The sequence below is a fragment of the Polypterus senegalus genome, chromosome 1 (genome assembly GCF_016835505.1).
Source record: "Polypterus senegalus isolate Bchr_013 chromosome 1, ASM1683550v1, whole genome shotgun sequence".
In the NCBI taxonomy this organism is placed as follows: Eukaryota; Metazoa; Chordata; class Cladistia; order Polypteriformes; family Polypteridae; genus Polypterus; species Polypterus senegalus.
In genome coordinates this window covers 226678418-226694812 of record NC_053154.1, presented here as the reverse complement: position 1 = coordinate 226694812, position 16395 = coordinate 226678418, and the positions used below count along the sequence as shown (strand labels likewise).

Here is a 16395-nt window from a genome sequence, read left to right as displayed (position 1 = left end):
CGAGTTTTCATAACAGTTTTAATCGCGCCCCCCCAAAATTTTTTTGAAATGTAGATGCATATTTTATTATACCTACTTAACTTTTATCAACATTTATCTAACTCTATATGTATTGTTCTAGTATCAGAATGTAGTTTATTTGTTTTGGTTTCAACAGATGTTTTTTTTCATATTTTTGATTCTTGTTTTCTTTTTTTCACATCTTCGCGCCCCCCCCTAGGGGGGCCCACCCCACAGGTTGAGAACCACTGCAGTAGCGCAAACAAACAGAAATTATTACTCAAAAAAGGGAAAATAATCACCATAGACCAGGTGTCATTGGAAATAAAAGCAGGACAAAGCGAGGTCAGAAATAAAAGCCAGAGTAGAAAACAAAGTAAAACGTCATAAAGAGGTTAAAAAACAAGGGGGCCAAATACATGCAGAGCAGGTTAGAGATAATGAAAACTGGAATTAAAAAGACTCAAAAAAATGTAGGCGCAAAACACATGCAGAGTAACATACAGAATATGAAAGCAAAAAAAAATAACGACAGTGTCAAAACAAACAAAGTAAACATTGCATTAGCGCAAACAAAGAGAAATTATTACTCGGAGAAATAACATAAAGGCAAATAGAAATCGAATATATGGACATAGGTGATATGTCAGAAGTATGTAAATATTGTAAGACTTTGAAGTTTAAGTCAGAGAATTTCATAAACGGGATTTACCTCACATGTATTTATTGGTTTACTTTGCAAAAAAAAAAAATTAAGTGCTGATGATGTAGATCGTTTTGTCTGTGCTGAAATTCCAAACGGAGAAACCTATCCTGAATTATGGTACAAAGTCATTAAACACATGTCTCACTGAGCTCATTTAAAAGATTCAGCATACTGGGAGTCGAAAGATTCTAAATATTGTTTTTACAGAAGTTCTGAAATAAAAGTGAAACTAATGAAATAGCAACAATTCAAAGAGTGTTTCCGGAAAACTGGGATTGGTGAGCAAAGTCCCCTAGTGTGTGTGTGTATGTGTGTATATATACAGTATATATATATAATATACACACACACACACTAGGGGGTCTGTGTATATATAAACAGTCTGTGTTTGCATACCTGCTAGAGAGTTACTAGGGAAAGAATGTCAAACTTGTTGATCAGTTGACTAATGTCTTTAAGGAAAACTAATCCAACCAGCTTTGTGTAATGAATTCTTCTGCATATTTGCTCACAGCTATGTAGACCCTTGTTTTTCTTTTTGCTTTTATTTATTATTGTATCTTTGACAAAACTATAATTATGTGTTTTCACTCAAGGCATAAACGTGTAGTCTTGTTTATCAATAAATACAACAGTGATGCCATATTTGTATATATAATAGGGGTTCTATGTAGGATTGCCCAGTATTGGCACTTGTGGAATGTTTTGGGTTGCACTGCTTTCTGCGATCTTACACCGCCATTTTAGATTATCGTTAAATCCCCTCTCCCCCATAATTCAATGTCAAGTTTATACGGCTTTGTCAGAGGTCACTTTAAGCTTACATTGTATTGATTTGCTGACAAAATGAAAGTGATTGTTTTTTGTTATGTCAATGTCTATAAATTTGGATCTTGGAGAGCTTCTTTGCTGTTGATCCTGTCCTTGTTTTGCTGAAAATCCTTGTATAATTAAACCTGGTGATTTTCTGTTGTGAATAAATTGAGTATTCAGTGGTAATGGAAAAGAGTCCAAACATTTTTCCAGTAAACTAAAGAAAATCAGCTTTTCTTGAACTGCACCTAATTGGCAATATAGAAAAAGTGATACTTTGCTGCAGGGGTCAAAAATGGCCATGAAGAATTGGCTATATTGTCACATTCCAAAACTGACTTAAATAGTCAGTGGTTGACCCTCAGGAGCAGTCATGGCATTGGGCGGTGTGGGTTGGCTGTATGCTACCAGGTTCTTCTGGAGCCTGTCAAATCCACCACCGTCAATAACATAACCAACAGATGAGCCAGATAAAAGAGAATACACACACATAGCAAGGTGTAGGTACCAAAGTGTAACAGTGCTTTTACTAATACCCAACAATCAAAATCACGGGTCCAAATGATTCAGAGTTTAGATATTCCATAAATAAATAGTCCATAAAACAAAGTGCTGTGGAGGTTAAAAAAAAAAAAATAAATGATCCCTTAAAACTAGGTTAAAATCCTAGGTAAAAGTCTACTCTTTAAAATTCAGTCCCCCGTTAACATGACCTTCTCCCTGGCTTACCCAGCTCAGGTTTTGAGGCACTGAGAGACATCAAACCAACAGGTGTAGCCAACCTCCTTCCACAGGTCTGGGTCCCTGCTGTTCCATGGCTTCCAGCATGGCTGCCATCTGAACCCTGGTTTGGGTCCCTACTATCCATGGCTCCAATAGGGCTCCTCATCTGAGCCTCGCCACCTCCTTCCCAGACTTGGACGGCGATTTGCACCATCCAGCACTGTATCACTCCATTACCCTCAACTGCCCAGCCAGAGTGATCCACTTCAGCAGCCTTGAGGCTACTTATAGCTTCCTGCTTCATCTTTCTCACTCACTCATTCACTCTTGCACTGTCACTCTCCTGTCTTCCTGCCTGCTTCTCTCTCCCATCTTTTTAATCTCCCATTCTCTTTTCTTTTTCCTTTTGTTTCTCCCTTTTTATCTTCCACTGCAGGCACAGTGCCTCGATCGTGAACTGCGGAAAGCCAATGAAGCAATTAAGACAGAACACAACATCACATGCAGGTGTGCTCTTTCTCAATCACCCCAACAATCTCTTGGAGCCATGCAAGCATGCACAACCACTGAGATCAAGCTGGCTGTTTTAAATATTTATTTAAAAACGGACTTTTGCCACTTAGTCATGGACCCACTATTCCACATGGCAACTCATGTAATTATTTTACTTGAAGTAATAGCAGTAGAATTTCAGTGAGTTGTTCTTTTTGCTGTCAGGATCTTCAGGCATCTCCTTAATCTATGCTCAGAAAGTGAGTATTTATATTGCTGAATTCTGTGTAAGATTGTGTTGTGTCGTTATTTATTCACAGGAAGCAGGTCTCTTCTTGCAAGTTTGCTAGCAATTCCAGGTCAACCTTTGTGTGCCCCAGGTAGGTGAATCTTTGTATGGGGGAACTGGGGCCAGTATTTATGAAAGAAGAAAAAAAAATGTCATTTTGAAGTAAATGTGATACTGAGCTTTTGTTGTGCTAATCTGTATATGCAGAAATACTTTAGCTATCATGAGTTTTAGTACCCATGAGTCTGTCACTTTTCTGCTAGATTTCTCGTTTCTGAGTACTTTATCTTAGCTGCAAATTTCAAATGTGAAATGCTGATGTAAATGTAACATTATATTTTGTGAAATTAAATTGCAATAATTAATAATTTAAAATGTAATTGTCACACTACTTTTTTGTGATATCGTTATAATATGTTGTGGATTCTGTGGGAATTGCTATAGTTGAAACTGTGTCGTAAATTGTGTATGCATTGGCAAATAGAAATGGCTGGCAACATGTAAGTTATTCAAAATCTGAACACAACTTGCACCATCTGGTCAAATTTTGGGTAAAAACCAAATTAAACAAAAGTGCCTGATAATTTAAACAAAGGGATTTTATTGTGTATGCCTAAACCGTATTCGTGAAAGCATCTACCATCCAACAATTAATTGTAGTAAACATCGAAGAATTAACCTGATGAAGATCATGCCAATTTCCCATTGTAGGGAGAGCCCGCCAGAAAGTATATAATATATGTGTGTCACAAGTTCAGCTTAACTTGTTCCTAGCGTCTGGTAAAATATAATGACCTTGTCTGGTATCTCAACAAGGTGATGTTACTTTTTGTTGCCTGAAATCTTGTGGTAACGAATAGGCTTTTGCTGTTAAAGACTAGCATATGTCTTTCTAGTCTGTGGCATAGAAAACTGATATACTCATTTGTTGTGTCTATGTTTAAGTTGTTTATAGACTGCATACTATTGGTTAACGGAAATAATTAATGGAAATTACTTAATGGGTTACAAAACTCTAAAATGCTGGGTTTTTTGGTTTTAACTGTATTTTACCTTGATTAAAAAGCTCTTTTTTTTTAAAAAAAAAAAAATGTCTGTGGTTGGGTTCTTATGTTTTTATGGTATTACCTAATAATGCAACAGTACTATTAAAAAAGGAGAGCTTTTTTGTGTGACATAAAAAGTTTTCACTGATATTGACCTACTTACTTTTTCCCTTCTTTAGAAGTGTTTTTTTAACCCCATGAAAATTAGAAATGTTGGTATGGACAAAAGCATACACTAATAGGCGCTGAGGCTTAGGACCTGCGCTGGTATCCTGAAGGTTGCCGGTTCGAATCCCCGTCACTGCCAAAAGAGATCCAACTCTGCTGGGCCCTTGAGCAAGGCCCTTAAGCTTCAATTGCACCAGGGGTGCTGTACAATGGCTGACCCTGTGCTCCGACCCCAAGGGGTATGCGAAAACTAACAAATTCCTAATACAAGAAATTGTATAAGGTGAAATAAAGAACCAAAAAAAAAAAAATACCTGTCTGCAATACTCCATTGGTGGAACAATACATTTTTTTCTGATATTTTTATTTTCTTGAAACACATTACAAGATACATTTTTCATTATGGCATGATTTTGTCAACTTTGAACTTGAGTTTGTGTAGAAGTATTTGTCTTATACTGTAGGATAATGCCCATAGAAGCACAGGGAGTGCATAGAAAATCCTAATAGGACACTATGTGAGCAATGTAGAAATGCTTTGGGGCTGTGGTGGTGATGTGACGCCTCCTATATCTTTCTCTTCCAATAAGAACTATTCATAACTAGCACAAGTATATTTCAGTGCTCAGGGTTACGCATGTATGAAGAATTGTATATTTTTGTGAATATCCACTTTGGTTGTTATTTAAATATATTTTGCAAATTGCTTTTCATTTAATTTTGTTGCATACATATACATGATCCATCTTGATGTGAGATATGCAAAAAAATCAATTTGGAGTGCATAATGCTGTTGCAGAACAAAATCTGAAAATAGATATGTCCCATTGATGATACCAAGAAAATCATAGTTTCATTTTTATTATTTTTTTTAATAGATTAGTTCAAAATGCGTAAAATTTAGATAACTAACTATAGCTGTGTAAAGCAGGGAACAAGATGAGAGCATAATAAAAGGTAAGTATAGCAAGAGATCATGTGGTTAAAAGGTTTGTTCAGTAATTGCTGTGAAGAGTGCTAGTTGATAGTAATCAACAACATTTATTTATATAGCACATTTTCATACAAAAATGTAGCTCAAAGTCCTTTAAATAATGAAAAATAAAAGACAAAATAAGAAATTAAAATAAGACAACATTAGTTAACATAGAGGGCGGCACGGTGGCGCAGTGGTAGCGCTGCTGCCTCGCAGTTAGGAGACCCGGTTCGCGTGGAGTTTGCATGTTCTCCCCGTGTCTGCGTGGGTTTCCTCTGGGCGCTCCGGTTTCCTCCCACAATCCAAAGACATGCAGGTTAGGTGGATTGGCGATTCTAAATTGGCCATAGTGTGTGCTTGGTGTGTGTGTGTGTTTGTGTGTGTCCTGCGGTGGGTTGGCACCCTGCCCAGGATTGGTTCCTGCCTTGTGCCCTGTGTTGGCTGGGATTGGCTCCAGCAGACCCCCGTGACCCTGTTCGGTTTCAGCGGGTTAGGAAATGGATGGATAGTTAACATAGAAAAAGAGTAAGGTCCGATGGCCAGGGAGGACAGAAAAACAAAAAAAAAACTCCAGACGGCTGGAGAAAAAAATAAAATCTGCAGGGGTTCCAGGCCACAAGACCGCCTAGTCCCCACATGGGCATTTTACCTAACATAAATGAAATAGTTTTCTTTGTATTTAGGGTTCTCACGGACGGACTTGATGATGATGGTCATGCAGACTTCTGGCTTTTAATCTGACACTGTTGGAACATCACGGTGATTTGAGTAGATGGTGGTGGCGCACCACCAAAAAGACACCGGAAAAAGAAACAGAAGAGAGAGTAGGGGTTAGTACAGATTTTAGAGCCACCATGAATAGTCATTATGAAAGGTGCTTCATGCACTGTGTTCCTCTCAGTGTAAATGTAATTTTCTTAAATTTTAAGTGGTACTTCACATTTTTCCTTGCACTATAGTTTTTGGACTGTTTCAGCAGAGTAGTACAGTGAGTAAGTAGTGTAGTGTACATAACGACAACTGAGACATACAGCTGTTGTGGGAGGAGCTGGTAGTAGTACCATTTTATAAGTTTGTCCAAGGGCCATTGTCAGGTCAGTGCTGGATTTGCATGTAAAGTTAAAGGTTTCTTGGTGTCATTGCATGGAACTACAATTTAACACAGCTACTGGGTTCAGTTTTCACAGAAGCACTTAAGCCTTTTTTTTTTTTTGCAATTGTTTTAAGTTTCATAGTACATATTACCAAATAGGGTCAATACCTACTTCCACAGTACAGTGCTATGCTTCCTCTGCTGTATATAATTTTTTTCATGTAACTTTATCCTTGTTTTGTATGCTGATTTATTTTTTCTAAATTGAGTTAGATAAAAGGTGTTTGCTTAATAATTAAAAGTATCAGTCACTCATTGTTACTATTGTCTTTTGGTAGTTTTTTTTTTTGCCTTAATGGTTTGATTCAGTTGCAAACTCTAGCCTGCAGTTATTAAAGTGACATTTGGTTTTTCCTATCACATGATATTTCTCTGCACATCACATATCCATGTTACTTTTCTCACCACTTTTCTGCCCCCCTTGGGACAGGAGTTAACTCTAGCCTGAGTCAACACCCACAATAACCTGGGTAGACAATTTCGCACTAAGTGAAGTTAAAACCTGAATTGATGAAAGGTGCTTTACAATCTAATTAATCAGAGCTTTGGAGTTGAGTGGGGGATTTGCATCAGTTGGTAAAGAGTTCTCAGAGTACTACAGTTTGACCACAGCACTGCTTCCTGTGTGCAGGCTGGCCCCCAGATCCTTGTTTTTTATTTACAGTTCTGGACACCTCCTGGTAATCCTTCACTTCCTGTGCTGTGTTTTTCCCATTATTTACAGAAGGCCTATTACCACCGTGCATAGATTTTACCACTTGTATTCTTCCTACAGGTAGGGACTGATGCATCCTCATGTCCTACCTGAGATAGTGTATATTTCTCTTGCTTAGGATGGCACATTCTATTTCTTCTCCTCAGTGGTGTTCCCCTGCATACTGCTTACGCTGTTTTTAATTTCTGTTGCAGGCATAAATTGAAATTGTAAGCTTAAGTCATTTTAGTTAGTATTGTTCAGAAATCCTTGTTGGTGTCAAAATGTAAGCTGAACTTTATGCTGCACATTATTGAACAGAATTTGAAGACAGGAAATGTCTGATGGACTTGTTTTAGCAAACACTATTTTGGATCTAGGACAGTAAATAATTGAACTTGACTATTAAGAGGAAGTACATTAATTCTGCAGGGCAAGCCAACATTTTGTAGGCGTTTTAGTTTCAAATGGATTCTTGCCATATGTACATGTTCTACCAAATTCTACAGTTCTGAACTGACACTATCAAATACAGATGAGAATTGTGTTGACGGGTAAATGAAAGCATAACTAACAGAAAGTCCCTTTCTTTTACCCTGGTTCATATTTACTTGAGGAAGGTGGTAATAAAAAAGAAGGTAAACCTTGCAACCTTTAAAAAAATTAAACATCAGTCATGGGTGGGGGCCTTAACTATGAGAGATTTTTTTTTAACCACAAAGGATTTCCTGTAGATTTTCTGTTGAATTGTTCCAATAAACAGAAGTGCTGCATGACAAGCTTTATCTCTCAGGTTTTTTAGACCAACTGATACATATATTTCAAGATCTAAATAGATAAGTGCTAAATTTGTGTAAGTTATGTTTTTTTTTTTCAGTTCATTTGTGATTTGTGGTTACCTGTGTACTATCAAAAGACCAACTAATGCAAAATACAGGTGTATTTGTTTGATTTATAGCCAGCCGTAAAACTTTTACATGATTAAACTATGGAGGAGATGTTGAAAGTAAATATTTTTGCTTTGTTTTGTTTGTTGTTTAAATTAATCAGTAAGTCTTTCTTTTATGTAGCACCTTTCACAGTAAATTACAAATTATAGAGCAGTTTGCCAATGAAATTATTATTGCACTTGATCATATGGTCGAGTTTACTTGTGTATCATTGTGCTATGAGCAAAGCCCTTACTGTTGACAGTAATGTTTGTATTTGTACTTCGGCTCTAAGGGTTTAGCCACAAGTCTTGTATCTCTGGATACATTTAAGTTAGCTGTTCACAATGGTTGAGATTTTGCGTATCTACTTTTTCCAAAAGGGGATCATTGGAAGTCTTTTCCTGGCAGTATTGATTTGAAAACAGGAACAGGAATAGATGACAAGCTCTGATCCATTGTTGAGCATGCTTCTTTCATGGTTCACTCATTCATGGTGAGCCAGGTTTCCCAGATCAACTGTCAACTATTAATGCTCCTCCATTGTTATTTAACTGATTTTTTTTTTCTTGCAGTTTGTATAATTGGTTTTAGTTTTAAGATCTTTTTAGGAAGCTAAAGATATTACTTAACAGGCCACATTTTAAAGAAGAGTGGACATTTTTCTGTTATTAAATTTGTGTCACTAACTAGCAATAATAACTGAAGCATAGTAAATTGAAGAAATCATGTAAAACGAACTAACAAGATAGTTAAGAAAAGAATGAGGTAATGTGGAGTAGGGCTGTCAAGTTAGTCAAAATATAAGGTTCTGATATAAATAATTAAATATATTTGAACTTAACCAAGTTAGTGATTCTGGGTGTTACATATGTTTGTGCTTTTTTATATACTGCTCAAGAAAATTAAAGGAGCACTTTTTAATCAGAGTGTAGCATCAAGTCAATTAAACTTCTGGGATATTGATCTGGTCAGTTAAGTAGCAGAGGGGGGTTGTTTATCAGCTGCTTTGGTGTTAATGAAATTAACAGTTGCACTAGAGGGGCAATAATGAGACAGCCCCCAAAACAGGAATGGTTTAACAGGTGGAGGCCACTGACATTTTTTCCTCCTCATCTTTTCTAACTGTTTTTTCACTAGTTTTGCATTTGGCTACAGTTGGTGTCACTGCTGCTAGCCTGAGGAGATACCTGGACCCTACAGAGGTTGCGCAGGTAGTCCAATTTCTCCAGGATGGCACATCAATTTGTGCCATTGCCAGAGGGTTTGCTGTGTTTCCCAGCATAGTCTCAAGGGCATGGTGGAAATTCCAGGAGGCAGACAGTTACTCTAGGAGAGCTGGACAGGGCTGTAGGTCCTTAACTCATCAGCTGGACCAGTATCTGCTCCTTGGGCAAGGAAGAACAGGATGAGCACTGCCAGAGTCCTACAAAATGACCTCCAGCAGGCCACTGGCGTGAATGTCTCAGACTAAACAATCAGAAACAGACTTCATGGGGGTGGCATGAGGGCTTGACATCCTCTAGTGCACCCTGTACTCACTGCCCGGCACCAGGGAGCTTGATTGGCATTTGCCATAAAATACTAGAATTGGCAGGTCCACCACTGGCGCCCTGTGCTTTTCACAGATGAGAGCAGGTTCACCCTGAGCACATGTGACAGACGTGAAAGAGTCTGGAAAAGCCGTGGAGAACGTTATGCTGCCTGTAACATCATTCAGCAGGACCTGTTTGGTGGTGGGTCAGTGATGGTCTGGGGAGGCATAGACTTCTACAGGCTAGACAACGGCAACTTGACTGCTATTAGGTGTCGGGATTAAATCCTAGGACTCATTGTCAGACCATATGCTGGTGCAGTGGGTCCTGGATCTTCCTGGTGCATGACAATGCCCGGCCTCATGTGGCGAGAGTATGCAGGCAGTTCCTGGAGGATGAAGGAATTGATACCGTTGACTGACCCCCACACTTGCCTGACCTAAATCCAATAGAACACCTCTGGGACATTGTTTCAGCCCATCCGACGCCGCCAGGTTGCATCTCAGACTGTCCAGGAGCTCAGTGATGCCCTGGTCCAGATATGGGAGGAGATCCCCCAGGACACCATCCGTCGTCTCATTAGGAGAATGCCCCGACGATGTCAGGCATGCATACAAGCACGTGGGGGCCATACAAACTAGCAAGTATAATTTTTGAGTTGCTGCAATGAATTTTCAGCAAAATGGCCTAGCCTGCCGCATCATTTTTTCACTTTGATTTTTGGGGTGTCTTTGAATTCAGTCCACTGTAGGTTGATAATCTTCATTAACTATGTGGCATCCTTTCGTTCCTAACACATTATCCAGTCCATATCAGTATAGATATCCAGCATGATTTTTTTTTCCCCATTGAGATATGATGTGTTTTCAAAGTGTTCCTTTAATTTTTTTGAGCAGTTTACTTTACTATCATGGTAAACAGCAAAATAAATCGTAGCATTATTCGGGCAGTTATGAGTCATCAAAATCCTGAGCATGTACACTATAAAAAGGTAGCATCAGCACTGCCCTTCTGTCTTCAGTCTGCTGCTGTTGACTGGGCGTGCAGGTCCTTGTCAGGACAGAAAGCTATAAAATCAGCCAAAAAAGCAAGGTTAAATCCTTATGAGCCATGCAAGCTTGGCGCAGCGCTTTGCTACATTATTATTATTATTTTTATTTTCTTTACTCATGATTAGTCTGCAAATCATGTAGTATGACTTGGCTGGCGTCCTGTGCTACCAACTTATTGTGACATGTCTTTTTCCTACATTGACAGCTGTGGGGAATGGAAAGCAGGGTTGGGAAGGAGCCCAGGGGAAGCACTTCTTGTGAGGGCACAGGGCACCATTCCCAGGGAGAGTTGAGTGAGAGGACTAAAGTTTAAAAAGCAGTGCTTTCATGCTAAACAGGCAGCACATTTTGAGATCTGGAAGAATATGGGTTAGTAAGAGATTAACAAGCTGTGAATAGCAAGGGAAGTAAAAGAGCAGCAGGCAAGAGGGAGTGAACTCGAACATGGACTTGTTTTATTATTTTGGCATTAATTATAAAAAGAGAGTCTGGGCATGTGGACTAACTGAGAAAATGGGATCATCACAGTATCTAATCAGTTGCAAAATTGGGCTACTTTTTTCTTCTTCAGAGATGCAGCATTATTTCAATAAAGGTAGTCTGAATATTTCTAGTTATACCTCAATGTTTTAAGCGTTATGTATCAAACTAGCAGCTGCACAAAATGGAGACACAGTGTTCTGGCTAATACTGAAAGTTTCATTAAAGCGGTGGTTGTACTGTATTGTAATTAAAGAAATAATCAGAATTATGACAGTTAGTTATTTTTTTGTTTTAATAAAAAGGTTGCAGCATTAAACAACCGGTAAGGATCTCAGGTTAATGAGTGGAAACAAACATGATCAGATGGTAAATGATACTATTAGGGCAACTGAAAAGCATTTTGAAAAACTGTATGTGTAGATCAAAGTACAGAGAAAGTGAAGGAAAAAGTAACCTAAACTTTCCTAAGCTATGTTGTGAAGGAGTCTTGCTGCAATATTTACTATTGAAAATAACAATTCAAAATTTTGAAAGTAAAGTGAAGCGCAAAAACAGATCACTTAAACACTGCACCTTTGTATAGTGCATTTGGAGTGACAGCGGGAAAATAAGTGCAGGTAAAGCAGACAACTTTTTTTTTTTTTTAACAATTGAATGTTATTTTTTGTCTTTGAATAAGATCTTTTTAAAAAAATTTTCTAATAGCGGTATTGGATCCGACTGTCCTAGTGTAGAACATTGTTATTGTAAAATAGTTGCATATGACAGCAGGTATTGTCTTGAATAGCTGGACCAGGCCTTATTGCATTTAGAAAATGAGTTTGCACCCCTGGAAATACTTTGAAAAGAAGGTTAGTCAATCCAGCATTGTTTGTCTTTCCTAGCTAAAATTAAGTGAAATTTAAGGACACTAGGATAATCACAGAGACGTAAATTATGAATAAACAGAACAAAACCACAAGCTTTCTATCTTCTTCTTTGGGCTGCTCCTGTTAGGGTTTGCCACAGCTGATCATCTTGTTCCATATCTTTCTGTCCATCTTGCTCTGTCACACCAATCACCTGCATGTCCTCTCTCACTACATCCATAAACCTTCTCTTAGGCCTTCCTCTTTTCCTCTTGCCTGACAGCTCTATCTTTAACATCCTCTTCCAAATATACCCAGCATCTCTCCTCTGCACATGTCGAAACCAATGCAATCTAGCATTCGATTTAGTCCTGTGTGCACTAAAGGCAGACACCAAAAGGAAGGGAAAAGGTTGAATGCAACTCCGCCAATTCATGAATTTGTATGCACAAGCAATGACCAGTGCCTGATCAATAAGAAGCATGTAGCACCTAGTTGCCCTAGTATAAATGGGAAGTTAGAGCACAAACTGTGATACTCTATTACAATAAAGTTTGCGTGCTGTTCTGTCTCCATATTACTTCTTTATGCAGCAAAGTTGAGACTGTTTTCACTTCACTCTCACCATATCATCAGAAAATGTTTATGGCACATAATAATATCCAGTATGTATAGTGCTAGAGTGAGTCATGTGCTGTTTTGACAAATAATAAAAAGTCTTTTTTAATTTGTTTTTGCATTTTTGTAGGTGATCAGTGGAATAAAATGGTCTATTTCACTATGTTGGGTGTTGTTTATTTTGTTTGATTCTATTGTGTGAGTATCTGTAGCTGTGTAGTATGCGAATGACTGTATGATGTTGTTGTTAACAACAATAGAGAAGGTTGGTAGGCAGGAAAATTTAATTATAAAAGTAGACCTGCAATTATTTTAGAGAGCAAATACACCTTTTTAACAAATGTGTAAATGTAAGGGAACCAAATGTATATCTGAAAGATATGAAGAATGTGGGACCAAAGCAGACTTTGAAGTCCAAGGAAAACTTGCTGCTTGCGATTACTTATCATACCAGAGATACTTTTCAATTGTGCTACAGTTTTGATAGTTTTTCAAATAGGTTTTCAGCTGAGTTGTGTGTATCTGGTAAACTCAGGCAAAACATGAGCAAGCTAAATAGATAAGAGTTATGCTGAGAGAGAATTTTTTTGTAAAAATTCCATTTTTATTATTCTCTTTATTGATTAAGCTCATGAAGATGGACAGTATTAATAATGTGTGCATTATCTGCATTCATGTACCTGAAATGCAGTAGCCCCATGCATTATTTCTGTAATTTTTTGGTATAATTATTGCTGGATTTAATTGAAATGAAATGCCATCACAAGTATTCTAACAGTCCAACTTGATAGTTTTTTCTGCAAATTATTATTTTTTTATTTACAAGTTGATACAGAGCACTTCAAGTTGTCTTCTAAGAATGAAGACATAGTAAACCACAATAACCTCTGAGTTAAGCATAAATGTACTAAAAACTGAAATTGTGATGGATTAAGAAGACAGCAAGTGTTCGCTCATGTTTGTTGTGAGGAATTTGAAATTATTGATTGTATAGTACATATAAAGGGTACACAGAAGTCTTGACTCGACTCAGAGTCTTGAATAGAATTGTTTTGTTTACTTAATTGTTTATTTTTTTATTTTATTTTTTATGTTTATTTTTTATTGTGTCATCTATTTTTCTATTCATTTTATATAGCACTTTGAGCTACGTTTTTTTGTATGAAAATGTGCTATATTGATAAATGTTGATTGATTGATTAATGTGTTATGATTTATTATATTTATCTAGATATGTTACACATATAAAATACAGTCTTTCATTATTCTTTATATATTTTTATCACATATGGAGTATTCTAGACTTTTAACACAGATTGTGACATCATCTGTGGGCAATTTAAGCCACCCACCAAACAAAACTTGAGCAAGCAGCATTATATTAAAATTCTCCTTCAGACATAGGGGTTAGAATGGAGACCAACTGTACAGGGGTCACATATTTCAAAAATCTTTCTCAAAAATTAAGATTATTTTTTACGGGTTAAGACTGGATTGGATTCTTCCTAAATCTGGCTGAACATACTGCCATCTTAAAATTTTTGCTAGCTATAGCAAATGTTTTTGTAATCAAATTTTTATTAGACGTGAAAACTGGAACAATACTGACGAACACATAAAAGGTGTTTTTTTATAAAGAAGTGAAAACTAGAACATTACTGGCTTATAGTATCACATAAATTAAATGCTAGAAGAAAACAGAAGAAGCGAGCTGGAAAAACAAAAACAAAGAAGCTGTCTACCATCCTGAGCCCTGTGAATGCTGTTAGATTGCAACAAATATAAGGGCGTTCAGTTCCTGTTATGAGTTAATGTAGAGGACCGGCTCTTAACTCTTTGAGGGCTAAATATTTTTTCCAAAAAACTTGAAGCAATGGTGTCACCCATAAATCATAAAACATCTGCTGCTGTATGCTGTGGCTGCTGTTGGTGCCTGTTCAGTGTCTCTGGCAACAGTGGGAGGGCGGTGGGCAGCTCGATGGCCAGCCGGAATGAGCGGCAGGCTAGTTGCCTGGCTCTCTTCATGCATCATGTGGCCAACGGTGGCAGTTGCAGTGTGACACAGTCTGATTTGTACCTCTTGTCATTGTAAGTGACCGCCCTCCCAGGAATGTGTGACATCAGCTACATAAACGTGTTCAGCACCACAATCAGCCTGGGGATGATCAACTGATGCTGGTACCTCGTTTTCGATTTCCATCTCCAGATCACTTTAATCAAAATTGGATTCTGAAGATTACAGTCTGATTCAGCGATGCAATGCAAAACGTCGTCCATAGAATTTTGCTTTACATATTAACTTTGGTCAATCGCCAGATGTCGATGCCATTTTAGAGGTTGTTTGCTCTTCGCTATTCATGCACGTGCAGGTAGCTGAGGTCAAATCAACAAAGCTAACTTTCCTTCTATTAAAGAGAGTTGAACTAAAATGAAATGGTGAGATTTGTCTGCAGATTGCAGCTGATTACCGTCCTCTACCCCTGAGTTTCGACAAAAGTCGACATCTGCCCTGAAAGGGTTAATATTTGTTTTGAAAGATCAATTTATTATTATAGGTGAGAGTTCAAGAAGCAATAATATATAAAAGGAGTATTTTCAGATGGTATGGAAAATGTTCACACATAACAAATGAGACACTCTCCAGCAAGAAGCAAGGTAATTTTTGCTGCTATAATTCCCAAAGTAAGATTTTCTGCTGGAGAGTGATAAGATAAATATGAAGCGATACAGGATCTTTACTATAATTGAGGAATGTAAAGAGGAGACTATGAGACCAGTTTTGAGAGAAAGGGCAACTCCAGATTATGTGGAGAAACACACCAGAAGTTGTGTAAAGAATCAGGGCTAAGGCCCGTAGCAAAATATTGTTGATGAAACAATCAATACATAATTTAAAATTGGGTTCAAGTTTGGATATCTAGTTAAGGATATAATAATTTTATACAAAGAGCTCCAAAATAGTGAAATACTAGGAGGCTGGTCTTGTTGGTAGGGAGTTGGTCTGAAGGAGACTTTGTGTAGTTCAGCATAAAGAGATGACATTGACTTTTTGAAATAGGAGAAGGAAGAGAAAAAAGTTTTTGCAGGTGAGGTGGGAGAAGGGGATGATACTAACCTGAGAAGTAACCTAAGCTAAATATTAAAAAAGGAAAAAGGAATTACCAAGAGAAACTGAAGTTTTTTGATATAAAGAATCAATGCTTTTTTGTATATTCAAGAGAAATTCCCTCTGTAACTTGGTGGCTGTAATCTGAATGATTCCTATTTTTTCTGAAATGTGAGTCCTTTGATCTAAATTTAAGATTTTGCGTTTTAAGTAGTCTTAATAAATGTGAAAGGATTGAATGCAAGTATCACTGCTATTTCCCATGCCTCATGTCTGTGCCAGCTGTTTGTCATTACCATGTGTTGCCAGCTAGTCACCTGAGGTTTTCCTGAGCCCGATTGTTTTACAGGCTCCTGGCACTTATGTGTTACTTGGTTATTGAATCACACTTCTCATTTCTTGTTTCTTGTTTAGTTTGCTATGTTTCTTTTTTCAGTCACTCAAATTTGACTTCCCCCAATTACTCTTTCACTGATGTTTTCTTCTCACTCCTTTTTGTTAAGTAGTTTTTGCCTATAATAGTTTTGACTTTATAGTCAACCCCAACAATTTTAAGCAGCTATTTTCTCTTAATTTTTTTTTGTGTGATCAGCTACCGAACTGAACTTATTTGATATCTGTTGTTATCAAACTCCACCTTTAAAGTTACTACTTATGTAACCATCTCGGCACTGGCACTACTCTTAAAAACTCAGAGTCGCACCTCAATGGAAGGAGAACCGGGGGTGAAAATCAACATGACACTATACTGGATTGAAAAAGTA

General features: G+C 37.5%; 1 protein-coding gene across 13 annotated transcripts in view; it reads left to right on the top strand.

The window, feature by feature from the left end:
• Positions 1 to 16395, top strand: part of fam53b (family with sequence similarity 53 member B) — a 184217-nt gene that overhangs the window by 13693 nt on the left and 154129 nt on the right. For 4 of the 13 annotated variants that reach the window (XM_039769657.1, XM_039769620.1, XM_039769672.1 and 1 more), the window contains exon 2: positions 3055 to 3114. The exons of 3 other annotated variants lie outside the window; for them this stretch is intronic. The gene's annotated coding sequence lies outside the window, so the exon portion shown is untranslated. Of the gene's footprint in view, positions 1 to 903; positions 3115 to 16395 lie in introns of those variants that run through there. 6 more of the 13 variants (XM_039769705.1, XM_039769696.1, XM_039769637.1 and 3 more) reach the window with 5 other exon arrangements.